We start from the raw sequence: 13,079 nt of genomic DNA, 5'->3' as shown, positions 1-13,079 counted from the left end.
TATATAACAAAAACACACACACACGCGCACGCGCACGACATAAAGCCAATGCAGTAAAATATTAACAATTGCATCTAAGTTATGTTTATAAATGTGTTCATTAAAATTTTTTTCAATTTTTCTGCTTCAAAATCTTCACAATAAAGGTTGGAGGAAAATATGTAAATCTAACTCAAACTAGACTAATACAATATTATCTAGAAAGATGCTTCAGAACATCGGTTTTAATAAGCCACATTACCTATATATCAAGCTATTTGAAAGTCACTCAAAATTTTTATATACTTTATATATTCCAACCTTGAATTATTAACATATCATGTGAATAAAGGGCATACTAAGTAAACATCAACTCCAAGTAAACCTTTTGGAATTACTATCCATTTTAAATCAGAGTCCCGACTTGATACATTAATAATCTGATGTTATTAACAAGATACTTTCCAGTTTTGTTTTGTTTTTTTTTTTTTGGAACCAAGCTGAATGTAGTAAAATAACTGAGGCTTAAAAATCATCTCAAAATTAGTATTTGAGTAGCTAGTAAGGTTCTTCATCAGCTAGGTAGCTTGTGAGTTACAGATGCAGCATAAAATCCAGTCCCTGCCTTCATGGATGTTATGGAGTTGACGGGGAAAATGTATCTAAGCAAGACTATTAAGGGATATTAAGATAAAGTCCCTCATTAAGTGTCACGCATTATATGAATTTTTAAAAAAGAAAGGATATCCATGAGTAGCAGAAGAGTTCAAGGCAACTCTTCTTTTTTATGCCGTATGGGCAGATGGAGAAAAAAACTGTTTCAAATAGGAAAATATACTTAAGGTTTAAAAATTTGCTAGAAGTCGGGGCACCTGGGTGGCTCAGTGGGTTGAGCCTGCCTTCGGCTCGGGTCATGATCTCGGGGTCCTAGGATCAAGTCCCACGTCGGGCTCTCTGCTCGGCGGGGAGTCTGCTTCCCTCTCTCTCTCTCTCTCTCTGCCTGCCTCTCTCCCTACTTGTGATCTCTCTCTCTGTCAAATAAATAAATAAAATCTTTAAAAAAAAATTTGCTATAAGTCAAACTGCAAAAACAACACAAACCCACATTCTTAGATCCTTTACTATAGGAGATAAGCTTCAGACACTTGCCCGATCACACTCCCTTTATAATGGCATCCTACAGCCTCAACTTAAGGGACAGGGCCAGACTTTCAATCTTTCCCAGTGGCCCCTGCCACTGGCCACAGAACCAGGAGTGGATATGCGACACAGAAAAGACTTTTGGTGAGGCAGTATCAGGCAAAGGAGTAAAGGCATGTATAAACTGAGTTATAGTTGGTGCTATGGCAACACAAAGCAATATGCAAGCAAGAACTGCAAACAAAAACCTTTACAAAAGAAAGAGACCAACAGGAAGGACAATGGAATCAATGTGAGGAAAGGAAAAGATCAAGAAGTCTCAGGGAGAAAAAAAAGGGGGGGGGCAAGATTCAAACCATCCTGTTCCCAAGAGCCCACTGTACTTCTAAATTTAACTGAGCTTCATGAGCTTTTATTTTCTTCCAAAAACAATTCCCTCTCTTCAAAGAGTTTCCGTATCTTGTAAGTAAGTGGTCTCTGACTTAAGAAGTTACACAGTGTAAGTTACACCTTTCATATACAAGCTGATAACATTTTGACATTACACATGCTGCTTATTAGAATTAGCTAAGGGTTCCTTCTAGACTTTGTAAAGCCAAACTCCCAGTTTTCAACACTGAATCAGTTCCAGATAATCAGTTCTGGTTGACCTCTGCAGTGACTTTACCATACAAAAGATCTCAATCCACATTATATCAGTCATGTCAATTCTGCCTCCTTAATATCTCAATCTACCCTTTCCTGCGCTCTGTGGCCTTAAATTGTATACCGTCCACTCTCTCTGCCTATTAAACCACCTACTCCTACCCCTTCAGCTCATCACTGTCCCCCCCCCCAACTAGAACTAAGCAATCTTTCTAAAATGCAAATCAGACAAGAGAATCCTACTCCCACAACTCACATAAAGTCCTACACTGTTAAGTACTATGCAGCTATTTTTTAAAAATTGGAGATCTGTGTAATGACAAAGAGAGACACAGATCTTAAAAATTCTTAAAAATAGCAACAAATGCTACTTGCAAAAATTCTATAGATCAGGAATGGCAAATTCAGATGTGTAAACTGGTGCTGCACGACAGAAATTTCTGCAATGATAGAAATGTGTCTGCGTTGTTCAATATGGTAGCTCCTACCTATGGCTACTGAGCACTCGAAATGTGGCTGGTGTGACTGAGGAACAGAATTCTTAATGAACTCCATTTTAGTTCATTTGAAACAAAATGGCCATAGGTGACGAGTGGCTACTGTACTCAATAGCGCAAGTCTGTAGGGTCCAGGCAAAGCCATACTTAAGTAAATGCAGGTTCATGTCCATCTAAAGAAGATGCAACAAGTGTAAAGGAACTTGAGCTTAGTGTTACCACAGTTCAATATTTTCAAGAAAAGTCAGAAATTCAAACTTAATGTGAAGAAGTTATCAGTTTTAAAATGCTGGCAACAAACTTAAAAAACAAACAAACAAAAACCTTTTTAACCACCTCGGCCAAACAAACCTACACTAGACCCCATTCAGTTTTTGATCTCTGAATGATGTTATTCATTCATTAAATATTTAATGAGTGCCTCCTACATGCCATACCACATACCATTCTGGATTTTTGAGATACCACAGAAAATAAAGCAAACAAAAATCTCTGCCCAACTTACAAAAATAGCAATGCTGAAATATGCTAGTATATATAAATATAAATAAATTTAAAGCAAAACACAGCAAACTACTCATTATGGTTATTTTGAGTAGTAGAATGGTGGATGTAAAGATTTAGTATTTTCATCTCATGTATTTCTGTGCTGTTTAAATTTTTACAAGATGTATTATTACTCTTATAAGCCCCAAAACCAATAAAGGCAACTACTTTTGTAATTTCCAGTGGTTTCCATGGGCTTCCATAAATTCCTCTATATAGAAGACCAAGCCTCTCATAACAGCACCTCCCACTATTTCTGCAGGCATCTTACCCCAGTTCTCCCTTGCCCATTCCTAAGCTATAGACCCACCGATTTACTTATACCCTTCAGAAAAGCTCGCGTCTCTATTTCTATGCACATCTATCACACTGCTTAGCTCTGTGACTACCGCAAGCAAACTCTTGCTCATCTCTCACATCTTGCGTGAAATCTTTAAAAAAATTTTCTGACACAGAAGGTATAAGCAAAAGCCCCACACATGAACATAACGACAAACATTATCATCTGTTTCACTGACAATCAAGTGTCATTTAAAACAGAAATAGTGCCTGATATTTTGCAATCCCTCGTTTATCCTTAAGAAAGGGTAAAGGATTGGGGAAGAAATCTATTTATACATTTTCAAAGAGCCAACACTAGACTACACAGAGCCTAAGAAAGAGTCAGGGTTGACACTTCCTCTCCAAAGAACCGTAGCAGGTCAACAAACATAGCTGGCAAACTTCTAAGATTACTAAATTAATGATGTGAGAAAATCACACAGCTTGGTTTGTTAGCCTCGAAGAACATTTCAGATCCTTAATTCTTCAAGTACCATCTCAGAACGAGCAAGTACAGCACTCACTGGCACTCGCAATGGAAGCCTGGAAGACAGTTTTAACAACTCTGCTGAAAATGACTATTTCTTCTCTGGTTTCTATGGAAACAGCTGTCAGATTGGCAAAAATAGGACGTGTACTTTAAAATAATCATTCAAGCAAAGTACACCCATGATGGAAGACTTTTAAAAAATAAATAAATAAATTGGAAGGCAACAGACTTGGTTCTTAAGCTTCCAAATGCCAGCCTGCACCCCTTCGCCGCGGCTGAGAGGATCATTTTCGCGAGGGTTACACAGCACTGGCTGGAGTCACTAGAGCCCATCAATCCCTGAGTTCCCGATGAGCTATTCTCATCGCCCCGGACTCAGGTTTCTCACTGAGGACCGCACCGCGCAGCAAAACCGTCGCTCCTCTTTACGCAGGCAAGTGACATTATTTAAAGAGTGTAAAGAGCAGCATTCGTAGACGACTTCATGAAGGAATTATCACAACTCCGGGGAACTGTTTCGACAGGAGATGTTCCGTTCTTCGTGGCAGGGCTTAGGCAGGAAAACTTTTATGCTCTCCGCTTTGAGAGGGAGGAGGTAAGAGAGGGATTGCCTCCCGGGCTGCTTTAGGCGGCTAGAAGCGGTTTTCCACAGGGGAAGGTGTCAGGGTGAGGCACACCAGTCTGCGTTAATTATACTACATTAAACAAACAAACAAACAGAGAGCCGCTGAAGAGAAGGAAAGGCTGAGGGGAGAAGCAGGGTTCTCTTCCCGGAAACCACATCCACCTGGCTGGCAGGGCATCCTGAGGTCCCTGCACTTCACGCCGGGAAGGGAGGGACGGCTGAGGCGGGACTCTACCCCTCTTTTCCACTCGCCCCTCTCCCCGGACCGCAGACGCCTGCCCTCCCCACTCCCGCCCGGACGCCCCTGCGTCCCTGCCCCCCAGGCTCCGCCACCCCAACCTTCCCCGCGGTGCTCACGAGCCCCGCCCCTCACCCCGCCCGCCCCCGAAGTCCTTCCACCCCAACTCCCGCACTCTGGCCCCGCCCAACTCGTAAACGAAGGGCAAAGGCGTCCCCACCAGGACAGACCCTAGCAGTGGCGAAAACGAAGACTCCTCCAACCGGACCTTTGCGCAAGCGCAAACCTCATCGCAGAAGCCCCGCCTCCTCACTTCCTGCCCCCTGTCCGGGCCGGGGCGCCTTTTGCTCCGCCCACACCCGCAGAGTCGTCTCCGTAGCGGGCGTCGGACCCGGAGCCCACGGAGGCGCTCTCACGCCCCCGCGTGGCGGGAGGAGGGACGTGGCTGCGGGCGGGGCTGTTGGCCTGTCAGGTCTTCCCTTGCGTCCTTGGAACCTGGTTTGGGACCTGTAAAGAATGATCCAGGCAAGGCTGTGATGGCTCAAGATTCTAAGGCAGGGCCGGCCAAAGGGAAAGAGACTCGAGGGCTGCCGAAAGACTAAGGTTTCTTGGTTTTGAAGTTGCACTGATAAAAGTAGTCTCTGGAGTGAGAGCTCTCTGCTTCATGTGACTTCACATGACTTCCGGAACGACACATTTTAAGAAAAATGAAGTACAACCTGAAGCAGCTGGAAGTTTGTTGAAAATAACTAGCTCAAAACAATGCGTCTAGTATGTATGGTTTATGCCACCAAAAAGTATTTATCCAGCACTAAGTGTGTTCTAGGTGCCGGGGGTGCAGCAGTGAACAAGAGAAAGACGTGACTTTCATGGAGCTTGAACACACAGTGAGGAGATCTGGGCACTGAGCAAGCGAACAAGGAAATAAACAGGGTATCAGATAGTGGTATGATTCTATATTTGTTAGATTTATATTCTGTGCACGATGAAAAACATCCTAAAAGTTGTAAACACTAAGGACACCTTTAGAGGATTATAAGGTTTTACAAGATTATAGGCACTATTTTTTTTAGCCTTGCTTATTTGTGTTTTCTAATTTGCCTTTTACTTTGAAGGAACTATCCTGGCAGATCCCTGATCACTGATTCCCTGAAAACGGAAGTGGCAGGTCCCTGAATCTTCATGGGCTTTTCTGAAGGGCATGTGTCTTACCAAGGATTGCAACGGACTAGCTATCTCCTGCTCAGCATGCCTGAGGAGCACGCTGCTATCAGTGTAACAGATGGGGCGGGGCTCTCTGCGATGTCCAGGTAGTTCAGATCCTTTTGGACTGTATTATGACAGATCACCAAGATGGTACAGTGACTACCATCAGGTCAACTACATGGTTAAGTCCACAGTCAATAAGCTGTTCTGGTTTCCAAAGCGGCCAGACTGGCAAATTAAATGGAGATATGACAGGACAACTACTCTGTATACTTTAGGTATTTTTTTCTAAGATTTTTATTTGTTTTTTGACAGATGGAGATCACAAGTAGGCAGAGAAGCAGGCGGGGGCTGGGGGAGCAGGCTCCCTGCTGAACAGAAAGCCCAATGCAGGGCCCAATCCCAGGACCCTGGGATCATGACTCTAGCTGAAGGCAGAGGCTTTAACCCACTGAGCCACCCAGGCGCCCCTCCTTTAGATCTTTAATGGTGGCATTAATCCCTACCATCATCCTCCTGTCCCCTTGGGTGAAATATTGGTTTTGATTTATTATCTCATCTTGGTAGGGAAGGGGCAGTTTTAGTGGCTTTCACTTGTTCTTCCCCACCATGAGTACTCAAGGCCAAGGACCTAATGTGGAGCTTGCTCTCAATATATCATCCCAGTGATACACTCAGGGACTGAAGAAAGACCAGTGGATGGGTCTATGCTCCCATGGGCTCATCGTAAGTTGGATACCACCCAGGACTCTGCTTACCATGTGACCCCTGTAATTACAGAGGGGCCATGATAACACTTTGGGTTTTTGGCTAATGAGATCCTTTCAGACCCTGCAAAATTTCTGGGTGTTTCTCTTTCCCCAACATATAGCTAGCTGTGAAAATGGTCACAGTCCATAGAGTAATCATTGTAGTAAATATTTGTTTCAGTGCTGCAGGGTCCTTTCTAAAGACCCAGCCACCTCTTCAGTTGATGGGTTCTGTGATCTTGGTCTGAAGATTGACTCAGATCTGAGAACTGAGCAAGAAGCATGACTTTTTTTTATTAGGGCAACAACCTCCAGACTCCTTCTCCCCCATTCTTACCTTCTTCTGGTTATAGATATTAACCAGCACCCTGCTAGCTGCCCATCTAGTTTTCCCCTAAGCCCACCTTGTATTATTAAATACCTTCACAGCCCCTGAGGATCCAATTCCCTGTGCAGCCTCTCTTAACTTGGTATCTTTTCTGTTGATTACAGCCTCCGGGCTTCTGGTGGTGAAGGCCACCATCTGGCTTCTCTGGCCCTAGGATGCTGTCATTACCAACCAAGATATTACCAACCCCAGCCCTATGATTGCTTCTCTTCCCATCATCCCTGGCCTGCAGAAGAGAACCCCCTCTGAACTTCTTAGTGATGTTGGTACTTCTCTCACTAGTGCATTTCCCATTGCCATTGTGGATGGTCTGTCCTTTGGACCTCCCGTGGAGCATACCCATCTGTCTGGTCTTCTGGCTCCACAAGAAATCCTTCCAGCAGGCCCACTTCTCTTGGGACCTTTTTTTCTTCCTCAACAGTCTGCGAGGACAATTCAGCTGCCTTCCTCCCTAGAGACTTCCCTTGGCAAAGACTGATATAATCTGCCTCATCCGAGAATATGCTTTCTCCCCAGGAACAGCATGCATCCAGTGACTGGTTAATTTAGGGGATACAAAGAGCTGGCCCCTGTGCCTCAGTTGAGGACAACACTACAAGGTCACCGCATCTCCAGAACTCTCCATAGGATTGACTGAGAAGCACCATTTCTCCCTCTGCCCAGTCCTCTGCCCCTTACTTGTGGGTGTTGTCCCTAAGGACCCCTCCATCGCACCCCCAACAACTCTGCACACAGAGACTTATCTCAAAGGCTGCTTCCAGGGAACCCAACCCAGGGTAACTCAGTTTTTTCCAGAGATAGAAGCTTCCTGGATACAGAGACTTTCATCTACACCTCCCAGACGAAGTACCAGAAGCTGAATCCTCAGTTAAAGAGAGAGTAACTGAAGAATTGTGAAGCTCAGCTTGGTTTAAAACCAGCTGTACACAGTAGCTCAATAGACTACGTAACTCTCTGCTGATCTCAATTCAGTTTGGGAGCCAAGCAAGGTGGCCATGGGATTTGATAAGGATCACACACTTGATAGGCTACCGTGAACCGGCGATACGTTGACTGAAGGGAACTTTCATTTTTCTTGAACATGTGCCAGGAAGGACTGTTCTAAATGTTGGAACAGACCGGTTCTGATTCTGAAATCACCCCAGTGAAGACAACTGTGGCATCTTCATTTGCCTGTTCCACTTCAACAAACACTGGCTCAGCATTTTCTTCATCCACAGGCTTGAATGATTTAACTTTTTCTTCTGGTAACCCAGCTTTTCTTCCCACACAACACAATCAGGCATTCAGGCATGCCTTAATTTTTTTCCTTTTTTTTTGAAGAGAGTCGTCACACCAAGTTCTAGTGTGTTATTTTCATAAATTGTCACCTGGATTGTTAGGCTTCCACTTGCTGAGTGGTCTCCGTGACTTGGTCTTATGCCGCTTGTCCAAATAGCAGCCACCTGGCCCCAGGTCCTGAAGTTGGGGCCAAGATGATGCAATGTGGGTCAGCAACTGCAAGCCAGGCCCAAGAGGAAGCCCATCGCTTCGACATGTCTTTGCTCATTCCCCAGGAATGAGTTCTCCAGAGATTTCAGTGGAGCACTCTTTTAAGAGTCAGCACAAACTATTATTCCTTTATTGTAAAAGTAAACTATTAATACCAAGAAAAACCAAACAAAAAAGTGAAAAGTGCCCTTAACCCACTACCCACAGATAATTAATCACTGTCAGCACTCTGATATGCAACTCTCTTGAAACGCAAGATTAAAATGACTTTAGATATTTGAAACTTTGATAGGATGAAAGGTTCCTCACTGTCCTTTTAATGTGCATTCCCTTGATTCTTCAACCATGTAAACATTTTCCTGCTTATATGCTGTTTGGATTTCTTCTTTGGCAAATATCCTTACCATTTGAAAGTATGTATCCCTTTGTATCCTTCTTGTATCCTTTTTTATCCATTTGTATCCTTACCAAATATCCATACCCATTTGTCTATCAAACATTCCTTTTAATCTTATTGTCTTGTGAAAGCGCTTTATATATTTAAGAATTTTCTGTCATTTATGTAATAAACATTCCCCCTGCTTGGTATTTGTCTTTCAGCTTGTTAATTTATATCCACCGATACACAAACTTTAAAAATTTTTGATAGAAACAAATCTCTCTTTTCATCATGGTTTCTGCCTTTAAGATTGTATTTATAGTCTATCTCAAGCCCAACATTATGTATTTACCAATATTTTCTTCTTGTATTTTATGACTTTGTGCTTTTTTTCTTTCATTAATTTAGCAGGAATTTATTTCAGTACAAGGTCAGACAGAAAAATACAACCTAAACTATTTTCTGAATGATCAGACTAGTGAAACTTTTCTAGAAAAGATACGTACAGGTGTCTTGCCCATGGGAAGGACCACCAAGGCAACTGCTGTCCCAGCAGTTTATTGAATAACCCATCTTTTCCTGACTGACTTGAAGCAACACTTTGGTATATATTAAATTATCTGCTTCTGGGGGTTTTTTCTTTTGTTTCCTTTGTCTGTTCTAGCTCTAGTGTATGATGCTGCTCTAACCTTACAATATGGATTTCATTTTCAAATACTTTCTGACTCTTCTTAATACATTTGAACTTCAGGATGAATTTTATAAGACTTTTTCAAGTCCTCCTCAACCAAAAATGCCCTGGGATATTAATTTTGTTATTGCTGTTTTTAAACTTGGATTAATTTTGAGGAATGTTCTATTTCTGCAAGGTTGACTCTATCAATCCAGGACACTTGACATGTGTCTTCATTTAGCCAGGTCTTCTTTTATGTCCCTCCATAAAGTTTTACAGTTTTTTTTTATATGGGTCAAAGCAATATATTTTTTAAAGGAACTATAAACTTTGACTTCATAGGATTACAGAATCTCAGAACTGGAAGGGACTGAAAAACCTTCTTGTCACCCCACCCAGTCTGTTGCTGAGCCCACTTCTCAAACAATCAAAGATATAGGGGGTATTTTCCTTTTGTTTTAACATGATGACATTATACTACATGTATTTTCTGTGATTTCCAGTTTATTTTCCAGATTATCACTTGAACAACAGGTCCTAGAAAAATTTGGTATCAGTGCATATAAATCAACTTACTCCATTTTGATAATGGCATGGTGTTCTATGAAAATGATATCGCATCATTTAATTTATCATGCCCCTGTCCGTGGACATTTAAGCTATTTCTGTCATTTTGCTGTTACAAATAACTCAGCTTCCAACCTTGAATCCTAAGTAAAATCAAAGTCCCCAAAATTCTGGAGCACAAGACTAGTGCCTGCAAAGCCCCTCCTCAGAATCACCACTAGGTGGCACAATGCCTGTTCAGAAAAAGTCCTACTTTGCAGTGTCCTTTAATTCTGTTCAATAAACATTTATTGAACATGCATTACATACTAGGCACTGGAATGTTTTTATACACTAATTTAAATAAAATAAACAAGTTCACTAATTCAAAATCACTCATGGAATGCACACTACGTGCCCAACCCGGCGTAAGTCTGAGGAATCCAGGGAAAATTAACAATCCCCTGGGGTTCTAAACTCCAGCAATTCCCCAAATAAAACAGGAGTCATTACAACGTGATACACACTGATTTCTAAGCCTCAGATGAGTCCAAACGGTTGACCAAGAGACCAGGATAGCAGATTCTCAAATAATCTGGACAATCACTTAAAGGTGTCATGGGATCTCCACGCTTATGTCCCCAGGCTCTTGAACAAGACACTTTCTCTGTATGAGATACTGTCTAATTTGGTGTTCCTTCAGTGGGATACCCTGAGACAAGGATTCAAATGCAAGTCATTCAATGAGAGGTGATTCCAGGAAGTACCACGCGGGGCATAGGGAAGTGAGCCAGGGAAAGAAAGGAAGCCAACAAATGATGCATTAACAAACTAGTTACAGTGGGGGCAGATGGAGTGGAATCCCTCTGATAAATGTGGGAAGGCCACGTAACACACATCTCAGAGTTCCCAAACTGAAGGCTGAAGTTGCTGGTGTATTTAATCCACTAATTACAGCTAGTCATTGGTTGAGGGGATTTGGTTGGGGATGATTAATTCTCTAGCACTTCCAGCCTCCTCCATGTGCTCCTGGGAGGCCAGAAAAAGCCTCAAGCAAAGGAATTCAGATGCTGGCAGTTGCCAGTTGGACCCTCATGTGCAGAAATATGGGCCAGGCACCAACATGCCAGGAGATAGGAGTGGGCACCAGTGGCATCTGCTATGAATGCCCTTTCTACTGTCATCTGGCTGATTTATTCTTCAAAATGTGGGGCAGAAATCACCCACGTGGGGAAGTCCTGCATCTGCACCGAGCCTGGTGAATTGCCCCACTTTTCTGTGCACCAGGAGTACTCTGTGCTTATGTCATTCCTACTAAGAGATTGTAAGTATTGGCTCTGAGGCCCAGGTTGGCCTCACTCCAAACCCCAGGACAAAATCACCAACATGCTTCCAGAGAAGTGAGCTCTTTGGCTGGTAAAGGTATCCCTCATCTCTGCCTCTGCCTTCATATCATAATCAGCTCTGTTTCTCTGGGTGTCCTCTCTTTTTAATAAGGACACAGGCCATTGGGTTGGGGGGGCCTACCCTAAGTCCAGGATGATCTCCTCTCAAGATCCTTAGCTTAATTAACATCTACAATGACTCTATTTCCTAAGGAAAGTTTTTTTTTTTCTCATTTTATTTATTTTTTCAGCGTAACAGTATTCATTCTTTTTGCACAACACCCAGTGCTCCATGCAAAACGTGCCCTCTCCATTACCCACCACCTGTTCCCCCAACCTCCCACCCCTGACCCTTCAAAACCCTCAGGTTGCCCCAACCTCCCACCCCTGACCCTTCAAAACCCTCAGGTTGTTTTTCAGAGTCCATAGTCTCTTATGGTTCGCTTCCCCTCCCCAATGTCCATAGCCCGCTCCCCCTCCCCCAATCCCACCTCCCCGCAGCAACCCCCAGTTTGTTTTGTGAGATTAAGAGTCATTTATGGTTTGTCTCCCTCCCAATCCCATCTTGTTTCATTTATTCTTCTCCTATCTCCTACCCCCCCATGTTGCTTCTCCATGTCCTCATATCAGGGAGATCATATGATAGTTGTCTTTCTCCGATTGACTTATTTCACTAAGCATGATACGCTCTAGTTCCATCCACATCGTCGCAAATGGCAAGATTTCATTTCTTTTGATGGCTGCATAGTATTCCATTGTGTATATATACCACATCTTCTTGATCCATTCATCTGTTGATGGACATCTAGGTTCTTTCCATAGTCTGGCTATTGTAGACATTGCTGCTATAAACATTCGGGTACACGTGCCCCTTCGGATCACTATGTTTGTATCTTTAGGGTAAATACCCAGTAGTGCAATTGCTGGGTCATAGGGTAGTTCTATTTTCAACATTTTGAGGAACCTCCATGCTGTTTTCCAGAGTGGTTGCACCAGCTTGCATTCCCACCAACAGTGGAGGAGGGTTCCCCTTTCTCTACATCCTCTCCAGCATCTGTCATTTCCTGACTTGTTCATTTTAGCCATTCTGACTGGTGTGAGGTGATATCTCATTGTGGTTTTGATTTGTATTTCCCTGATGGCGAGTGACGTGGAGCACTTTTTCATGTGTCTGTTGGCCATCTGGATGTCTTCTTTGCAGAAATGTCTGTTCATGTCCTCTGCCCATTTCTTGATTGGATTGTTTGTTCTTTGGGTGTTGAGTTTGCTAAGTTCCTTATAGATTTTGGATACTAGCCCTTTATCTGATATGTCGTTTGCAAATATCTTCTCCCATTCTGTCAGTTGTCTTTTGGTTTTGTTAACTGTTTCCTTTGCTGTGCAAAAGCTTTTGATCTTGATGAAATCCCAACAGTTCATTTTTGCCCTTGCTTCCCTTGCCTTTGCCGTTGTTCCTAGGAAGATGTTGCTACGGCTGAGGTCGAAGAGGTTGCTGCCTGCATTCTCCTCAAGGATTTTGATGGATTCCTTTCTCACATTGAGGTCCTTCAACCATTTGGAGTCTATTTTTGTGTGTGGTGTAAGGAAGTGGTCCAATTTCATTTTTCTGCATGTGGCTGTCCAATTTTCCCAGCACCATTTATTGAAGAGGCTGTCTTTTTTCCATTGGACATTCTTTCCTGCTTTGTCGAAGATTAGTTGACCATAGAGTTGAGGGTCGATTTCTGGGCTCTCTATTCTGTTCCACTGATCTATGTGTCTGTTTTTGTGCCAGTACCATG

At 42.9% G+C, this 13,079-nt stretch overlaps 1 protein-coding gene across 3 annotated transcripts in view; it reads right to left on the bottom strand.

The window, feature by feature from the left end:
- OMA1 (OMA1 zinc metallopeptidase) overlaps nucleotides 1–4,757 on the bottom strand; it is an 82,938-nt gene extending 78,181 nt beyond the window's left edge. The window contains exon 1 of one of the 3 annotated variants that reach the window (XM_045984012.1): nucleotides 4,702–4,757. The gene's annotated coding sequence lies outside the window, so the exon portion shown is untranslated. Of the gene's footprint in view, nucleotides 1–2,252; nucleotides 2,546–4,701 lie in introns of those variants that run through there. The other 2 variants (XM_045983934.1, XM_045984088.1) reach the window with 2 other exon arrangements.
- Between the last annotated feature and the right edge of the window lie 8,322 nt (nucleotides 4,758–13,079).

This window comes from Meles meles, chromosome 1 (assembly GCF_922984935.1).
Source record: "Meles meles chromosome 1, mMelMel3.1 paternal haplotype, whole genome shotgun sequence".
Lineage (NCBI taxonomy): Eukaryota > Metazoa > Chordata > Mammalia > Carnivora > Mustelidae > Meles > Meles meles.
The sequence above is the reverse complement of the archived record's forward strand: the minus strand, read 5'-3'. Positions and strand labels throughout refer to the sequence as shown.